The sequence below is a fragment of the Adiantum capillus-veneris genome, chromosome 23, assembly GCF_014529385.1.
Source record: "Adiantum capillus-veneris isolate H3 chromosome 23, ASM1452938v2, whole genome shotgun sequence".
Lineage (NCBI taxonomy): Eukaryota > Viridiplantae > Streptophyta > Polypodiopsida > Polypodiales > Pteridaceae > Adiantum > Adiantum capillus-veneris.
The window spans coordinates 1,653,776-1,662,860 of NC_140953.1; the positions used below are offsets into that span (position 1 = coordinate 1,653,776).

General features: G+C 38.9%; 1 pseudogene; it reads left to right on the forward strand.

The window, feature by feature from the left end:
• The first annotated feature begins 4,325 nt into the window (after positions 1 to 4,325).
• On the forward strand, positions 4,326 to 7,159 carry LOC147427325 (uncharacterized; annotated as a pseudogene).
• The last annotated feature ends 1,926 nt before the right edge of the window (positions 7,160 to 9,085 follow it).

Genomic DNA, 9,085 nt, shown 5'->3' on the forward strand with positions numbered 1-9,085 from the left:
CTATGTGTGCTACCATCATGATGTTTGATAAATGATTGGAAAAGGTAATTTTCACAAGGAAGTATGGGCCTATCAATTGCATAATCGAATGTGTAGCCTCACAAGCCAAAATGACTATGAAAAACTGAGTCAATGTCAGTTAGTAGAAGCTGCTGAAGACCGAATCCGTACGAATAAACATCGAAATCAAAGTGAAGAAGTAGTAAAGATTGGAGCTACACATTTTCCACGTTTTCCCAATGCCTAGGTTGAAGATTCAGTAAGTGGTGGAGCCCTAAAGGCCTTGGACGCCCGGACATTGCATATTTTTATCCTAGGTATATAAGGCAGTGTGTAAAAGAAATTAGGGCTCTCAAGCTCATTTGTTGAGAGCACTCTTTGGTGAGAGCTCTTGAGGTGTGTGGCTATGGAGTCCTTAAGCTTATCCTTTCTCATGAGACTTGATTAACACTAATCAATGATTCATTCTCTTTCACTATAACTCTCTCATGCTTCTTATGATTGCCTGTGATGCTTAGATTAGCTAGATCTTAACTAATTAGTGGTTAATCCCTCTCTAATCTTGTGTGATTGCCCTCTTTTTCTTGTGTAGGTTTGATTGGAGTGTGGTGCTCGATAGATCTATGTGTGTGTGCTTGTGATTGCCCTCTTTTGCTTGTGTGTGCATGTAGGTTTGATTGGAGTGTGGTGCTCTATAGATTATGTGTGTGCGCTTGCAATTAGTGTGTTGCATGATAGGATCAGTGTTTTGTGTGTCTTACAATCGTGGTGTGTGTGATTGCCCTTCATTGCGTCTTAGCTCCTCCATAGGCTACAAAGCTCACCTGTAGAGTTAACCATTTGTGTTGCCACGATTAGCTCACAAACCGTGTGAGTGTTTCCATACCCTAGCCAAGTAGATCATCCTTCTCGAATAATAATTTTGTTGGTCATTGGAGCTATTGCAACGATGGGACCCCCAAACATTTGGCATTGTTGTCAGGGATGATGGCCTACGCTAATGTAATTGTGGCATAATCGAATGTGTTCCCTTAGTAATGTCACTACTAATTTCACTTGTGTGTTTATGTTTTTGTGGACTTTGGATGTGTGTGCATGAAGCAATGTGTTCGTAATTTCCTAATGTGTCACCGTATCTTGCCAATTGTGTGTTTACACACTCTAATTTCACACTAACCCATTGCTAATTTGACTATTTTTTGCTAGCTTACTAATTTGCTGTGAAGGATTGAAGCATTCGACCATTCATTTGATCTTCAATGGAAAGGTAATTAAGGTGGTATTGTCAACCTCCCTAGAATCTAAAGATGTGTAGAATTGTGTAGGAATCCCACCATGATGCAATGTAATGCTATGCTATGTTCATGCAATGCAATGTTGATGTTATGGATTGAAAACTTTGTGATTATTTGTTTTCACACTGTCGTAATGTCAAAATTTTTAAGATCCGGTGGCGTATGATTTGACAAGTTTCAATTGCTAATTGGTGAATGTGTGCTGCTAATTGTGTGCCTAATTGAGTTAACTGGATACTTGGATGGTCAATTTCAAATGCGTGTGCATTCTAATTGAGTGTGTGTATGCCTAATTTTAGATGTGTGTGCACTATTTTACCCATGTTTGTGCACCTAAAAATCAATGTGTGCATTTCGATTTTTCAATTGCGATGATTGATTTGTGTTGTGCTTATGCCCAAATATTGATTTGTGAGGTCATATTGTAAATTCGACAAAATTAACCCTTTTGTGTGCGCACCTAAAGATTGGTAAAAACTGCCAATTTTTTAGTGTGTGTATGTGCCTAAAAAGTGTGAAATTTGCATGATTGATTCATATTTTGATTGCATAATTGATGTGTGGAATGATTAATTTCTGCGTTTTTATGCTCAAAACAGGGATTTACACATTTCAATTGCCTCAAATTTTGACCTAAATTTTTCCGGTTTAATTGCCTGGTCTTGATCTTATCAATAAAATTGTTTGGCATTTGAATCCATGTGATTTGTATAATTTTATTTGGTTGCACTATTCTCCAATGTGTGGAGAATTTGTAGAAATGTTTTGGGAATTTTTAGGACACTTTTTGTAAATTTTTGGTAGTTTTTTGCAAAATTTTGAATAATTCCATAGAAAATTGATTTTGCAATCTTTATGTGCTATTTTGTGTATGCATAATTATGGAATCAATTTGTTCGCATTTGTGCCCTCCATGGTCAATTTCTGAGCATTTTACTATTTTTCGAGGACCAGGTGGACAATTTTGTCAAAATTGGTGTTTTTGAAAAAATCTGCTATTTTCTGTGTACTTTTGTGTGTGGAAAGTGTTTGATTGTAATTGACGATGATTTTCCAAGGTTTTTACAAATTCTGAGAGTTTTTTGGAATTTTTGGAGTTTTAGGTGATTTTTAGCGTTTTGGCTAATTTCCGGCCTAAATTCGGTTTTTTTTCGATCTCAAGGCGTGCCATTTGGCGCATGGACTTTCCTCGTCGGATAGATATTTATAGTCTCTTGGGATAGTTTTTGTGTCATTGAATTTTGTATTGATTCATTTCATTTTGTTTCAATTTCATTTTAATTTCGTTTCATTTCGTTTTCTTGCCCTTTAAATTTCATTTCATTTCATTTCAATTCAAATTCATTTCATTTCAATTTCTATTTCTTTTTTTTTCTCACTTTCATTTCATTTATTTGTATATTAGTAAAAAAAAACCATTAAAAATCATTAATACAATAAAAATTTTCCAAAACCCAATACAAAATTAAAAAAAGAGTTAAAAACTTATAAAAACTAGAAACTCATTAGAATAAAATGAGTTTAAAAAATTCCAAAAAATAGTAAAAACATAGAAAATTCACAAAAAAATCAAAAACTCACAAAAAATTTAGAGAAATAGAAAACTTCAAAAATTCACAGAAAATCCTAAAAAAGTTCAAAATTGATCGAGTTTCAATAAATCATAAACAGCTCATAAAAACTCATAAAAATTAGAAAGTTATCAAAAAATTATAAAAAATTAAAACTTTTCCAAAAATCATAGAAATACAAAAAAGAATTAGAAAATTTCAAATTTCACAAATAATTAGGAAAAATAAAAAGGAAGTCGCAGGAAGTGCCAGAAAAAGTTAGAACGAGGCCGAAAAGAAAAAGACAACACGGAGAGAAATAGCAACACCAGGGAAGCCGGGAAGTAGTGTATCGCACGCCGAAAAAACTGTGCAAAAGCCAGAATAGGCTCCGTAAACCAAGAAAACCGTGCAAAGTGAACCGGAGATTAGCCGGAGAAAGCGAGAAAAAAGATCAACTCGAAGCAGTTGAGCGGTAGGCAAATTTGCAAAATTTTCATGCTAGAAATTGGCTAGTGCAAGCAATTGCATTGCAGATTATCTTCTAATTGGACGAACATGGACAACTGACATGTGAATGTAGATTAAGCGAGTACGAGCAGCAAAAATTCTGCTAATTGATACCAAAATCTGCTAGGAGACAGTTTTTACAAACTAGTCAACATGGACTCTAATCAATCTGAGAGTTCAAGTACAGTACAACAAGCTAATAGCAGTGCCAGCACAAGTGAGTTGCACTAACTAGATTTTACAACTATATGGGTACAATGGAGAAAAAGTCTTCTACACAAATTCAAAAGGATATAGATATCTAATGAGCAGTAAAAGCATCACAAAAGCCAAGATTTTATTGATAAGAGTAAAGCCAGATTCAGAGAAATCCCAGATGCACTACAAGAGGTACTTCACATTAGCGAAGCTCGCAGTGTGACACTTAAAAGTGAAAATTCACAATGTCGCTATGGGCATCGCTAGTTTATTTTGTAACATAGCGACGCCGACAGGGGTAAAAAATAAATCGAGAGCTCCCAAAAACTTAGATCTCATATCTAAGTTTTCGGCGCTCAAGCAAGCAAAGAGGTTACCCGCACTCTCCCTCTCTCTCTCTTTCTTCTCCACACACACACACACACACACACACATACACGAGGAGAGGAAGGAGAGCCAAGTATGCTCCTTCCCTCTCCTCTCTCCCATGTTCCCTTCCCCTCTTTCTCTCTCTCCCCCCCTCTCTCTCTCTCTCACACACACACACACACATTGTGTTTTTGAGAGAGAGAGAGAGAGAGAGAGAGAGAGAGAGAGAGAGAGAGAGAAGGAGAAAGAGAGAGAGATAGAGATGTTGAGGAGAACAGAGCTTGCCCCTGGGGACTAGGGCAGCATCGTCGACCGCTCCTATTGGAGGATCTCCATGCTATCAACATCATCGCTAGACCTCAGCGCCATCCTCAAACGTGTCCTCACTTGACTTATTTGAGCAATGGCCCTTCCCCCTTCTTTCTGCTTGAATCCCCGGGAGGCATCTATGGTCCCCTTGGTCTCTGACAAGAACATGCTGTCCGCTAATGCTCTTACCTCATGCCTCACTGAGGCCCTTACTACCGACCCCTCTGTTAAGGGGGTACATAAGGTAATGCTACCTGCTCAGTCGATTATGGCTCAGGTGTCAGCTTTCAAAACACGTGCTATTTTTTTGTTCTTCACTGGAAAACTCCCTCCCTTGCATGAGATTGTAGGTATTCTACAATGGATCTGGCTTATATAAAGTGCTCTTCTTCTCGTCTGAAGCTCAAAAGGCTTTCCAACATGCATCCACTATCATCCTATGTGGATAGGTGGTTCATGTCTTTCCCTTGCAGCCCATCAAATAGATAAAAGAAGAACTCTTGTCCAAATGCCCTGTCTGGGTTGACTTTGTGGACTTGCATGCCTTCTTGTGGCCTAGTATAAAGGACTTGGCTGCTTCATTAGGAAAATTACTATTTGCCCCTACCATTAAGTGCCCCAACAGAAATAGAGCATGTGTAATGTGGAATACTGATACTCCCATGCCAGACACACTAGAAATTGAGCTAGAGACTATTGGCCGACTGGTTATCTATCTAAAGTAGGGGAAATTAGCAGGTTCATGCTATCATTGTGGTAATTTGGAACATTTTTCAAAGAATTGTCCAAACTTGGCAACTCAGTCAGTTGATCTCATTCCCTCCTTCCCAGGCAACAAACATTTAGTTCCTAGGGATCAAATATTTGGTAAGGTGGCAAGTACTCCACTTGCTAAACTTGTCCCACCACCACCACCAGATGGCTCACCTGAGTATGCTGCTCCTCCAGGAAGATACAAATTTTCTTTACAAAGTACTAAGAATAGGACCCTCTACCATGCAGGGAACCAGGCAAACTCATCACCATCATCCTCCAAAAACCCAAGACCCATGAAAAAGGGGAAAAGGGCAGTGGATGTTGAAGGCTTTTAGTTGTCCAAGAAAACTTTTAGATCCAAAATTGGCTTTTCAAGCTATGCATCTCCCAATACTTTTGATATCTTACATGATATCCCATCCCCAGACACTCTGGAAGCTATTGCTTCTATTATCCTTCAACACTCAGCATGTAAAATTGGTGCAAGCCAAATCAATCTAGAAGTGCACATGTCTGACTCCCCAAGTGATGATGACACCTAGCTTGTCTTAAACTCCCCCCCCCCCTCCTCATGAAGATAGACACCTTTAATACTAAAGGGTTAAGCCACCCTTCAAGGCTTCTCACTTTTCACAACTGGACTTTGACCTCTGATTTGGACATTTGTTTAGTGCAAGAGCACAAAGTTCATGATAAGGCTGGTACACTCACCCACTTTAAATGGTACAATGCCTTTTATGAAGGGAAAAAGGGTGGCTACTCAGGTACTTTGACTTACATTAAGAGCTCTCTGAACCCTCAATGGATTCTAGACCACCCATCTGGAAGATAATCTCTCTCCAGTGTTGATTCCCTCTGGGGGAACACTGCAAATTTGTAATATCTATGCTTCTAATGCTACAACTGATAGGCTCTCCCTCTGCCACTCGTTATCTGATCTGGATTGGACATCAAAAGTGTACTTCTTTGATGGCTAAATTTCTTTGGGGAATCTCCTCAGCATCTGCTGCTTTGGTGTCTTGGGGGAAAATCAATTCCCCATATCAGCTAGGTGGTTTGCATATCCTGAACTTGGAGAGTCATGCTCGTGCTAGGATGGCCTGTCTCATCAAACATATGTTGGACTCTGACACAGATTGGGCCCTATGTATGTGGAAACTTATAGAACTGGCAGATGAACTCTTTGGAAAAGTCGTTTACTGTAGCCCCTCTGAAAACTGGTTTTGACATTTCCACAATGCTTGTTAGGTCCTGGAAGAAAATCTGTTCCGCTCTCATCCGTTTTGGAGCTTTGTTTTTAAAATAACTCCTGCTAAATTGCTTGGAAAATCTGCATTGTCTTTGTCAAGGAAGGGAATTGCTCAAATTAGTCAAGTGCTGGACTCTAACCTACAGTTGAAATTTTTTGCAGTGGCAAGGATGCAATATGGACTTGGGTACAGATGCAGAAGAGATTGGAACCAGCTTGGAGCTCATGTATACAGCTTGCCAGTATTCAACTCAGTCAATGCAGAAGATAGATTCAGAGACTGGACATTGCCCGACGACTCAGCTAACTGGTGGATTTCTTATACAGAAGTGTTTTATGCTGAGCTATTACCCCCAAATAATATGTATCAGAGATGTAACAAGCAATGGGCTCTCAATATGAATGTAACATGGTGGAACAATGTACTCAGTAGAATCTGTCTTGTACCAAATCAGTTTAAATTTAAATTCTTCTTGTGGAGAGTATGTACAGGTACTTTGTCCACTGTTGCAAACTTGAATAGGAAAGGCTTCACAAATGGGAATTGTTCTAGATGTACGAAAAGAGAAACTGTGAGACATGTTTTTTGGCATTGTAAAATTGTTGCAGAATGGTGGAAATGGGCTGAGTACATCTGGATTACATCTTGGGGGGTTCAGATAGCAAAACACAAGCTCACTTTTGATAAAGCGAACACACAACATGACTCTGCACTTCAGTTTGCTTTGCAATCCTTCAGAATCTGGTTTCTGTTGTTTATTTGTTCAATGAGAAATATGCAAATTTTTGAGAAGTAAACAGGGCTCAACCATACAGTTCCTACGAAAGTCATTTGAGACACGATGCTAGAAGACACCATGGTGTTGAAAGATAAAGACCTCAGAGATAGAGTATTGCATATCCTCAACAAACTCCGAGTTTGATGAGGAAGTATGCTAAATTGTAAAATTCTCTTGTAAATACTAGAAGACACCATGGTGTTGAAAGATAAAGACCTCAGAGATAGAGTATTGCATATCCTCAACAAACTCCCAGTTTGATGAGGAAGTATGCTAAATTGTAAAATTCTCTTGTAAATATAATATAGAATCTTTCCCAAAAAAAATAGAGAGAGAGAGAGAGAAAGATATAAAACAAAGAGAGAGAGAGAGAGAGAGAGAGAGAGGAGAAAACAAAGAGAAAGAGAGAGAGAATAAAAACCGAAGAGAGAGAGAGAGGGGGAGAAGAGGAAAGAGAGAAGTAAGGGGAGAAAACAAAGAGAGAAAGAGATTAGGTTAAAATTTAAATTAGATCAGGTTAGACTACGTTTGGATTTATGTTTATGCTGAGTTTATGATTAGGTTAGATTTAGATTTACGCTAGATTAAATTTAGGTTTATTTATGTTAGATTAGATTAGATTTAGGTTTATTTTGAGTTAGATTTATGTTAGATTAAATTTAGGTTTATTTACGCTAGATTAGATTATATTTAGGTTTATTTTGAGTTTAAGATTAAATTAGATCTAGATTTATGTTCAATGGACTAGCTTTTTTTAGATTTAGGTTAGATTTTAGTGCATGTCAATGAAGGTGCGCTTTGCCCAAACTAAACCTTAAAGATTGGCTTAATGTTGGCGGTTAGAGAAATAGTTGGAATTAAGGATATCATGCAATGCATACTATGCCCTATGTTGCATGGTCATGCATGAACTAGTACTAATTGTGACTTACCTCTAACATCATGAGCTTCTGTGAGGGAGGAACCGCATACCTAGCTAGATACGATTGGGGGCAAGGGACCACCAGGCTAGGTACGATTGGGGGCAGGGGACTGTTGGCCCGATGGTCCCCTGCCCCCAATTGTACCTAGCTAGGTATGGAGTGCCTCTCGAGAAAAAGCTCATGATGTTAAGCATTGTATGAAAAACACTTGCTCATATGAAAAATATGAAAAAGAGTCCGTTTTTCTACATGAGAAAATTTTCTGCGCTCATAGCCTCGATAGTCCATGCGGACCAGCAATTCCACCTACATGTTCGAGTGTTTTTGCCATACAATAAGCCGTCATGATCAGACAATGGAAGAGAAAATTGAGCCTACACAGAAATTAGTGATGCAAGATGACAATTCCAAGGGTCACACACACACACTACACAGCCCATCAAGTCTAGAGTACGAATTAAGTGCTTTGAGTAGGCATCAGCTACATTGCAAGAATGGTGTACCTGCATGCTATAGACCAAGATCTACTGTGAGAAGATGTTAAGAGGCTATGAAATGCTACTGCTAGAGAAGAGGCAAAGGGGTTTTGTCCACTACATGAAGTATCATGTAGACATGGGTGTGTAGATTTCTTGTACCCACAAATATAGGCACTGACCAATAAAGACGAGATTATAACCCGGTGGTTCTGATCTCCGTGCACCTCTAGACCGAGGTGTGTGGGGATTGGACATGACTAGAGAATGTGAGGTAGTTTACAGTGTGAACAGAGAGAGAGAGAGAGAGAGAGAGAGAGAGAGAGAGAGAGAGAGAGAGAGAGAGAGAGAGAGAGAGAGAGAGAGAGAGAGAGAGAGAGAGAGATAAAAGACGGAGGATGCCAATAGAAGATTAAATTTATGTCCAAGTTATAAGGTTTTCACCCTTGACATTATGAGTAGTGACGAGGATGTGGGGCCGTCCAATCGAAACACCTATTTCTCAACGAGGATCTTATGTCCTTGTAATCGATGCAAGCATGTTGTGCGATGGACAAGACGTGTTTCTTTACAGCACATTCACAAATTTGGCGAGTTCGATCCATCTATTATAGATTGAGTTGTTGCTAATTATAACTCGTCGGACTCCGACACTGGCCAACAGGCAGTAA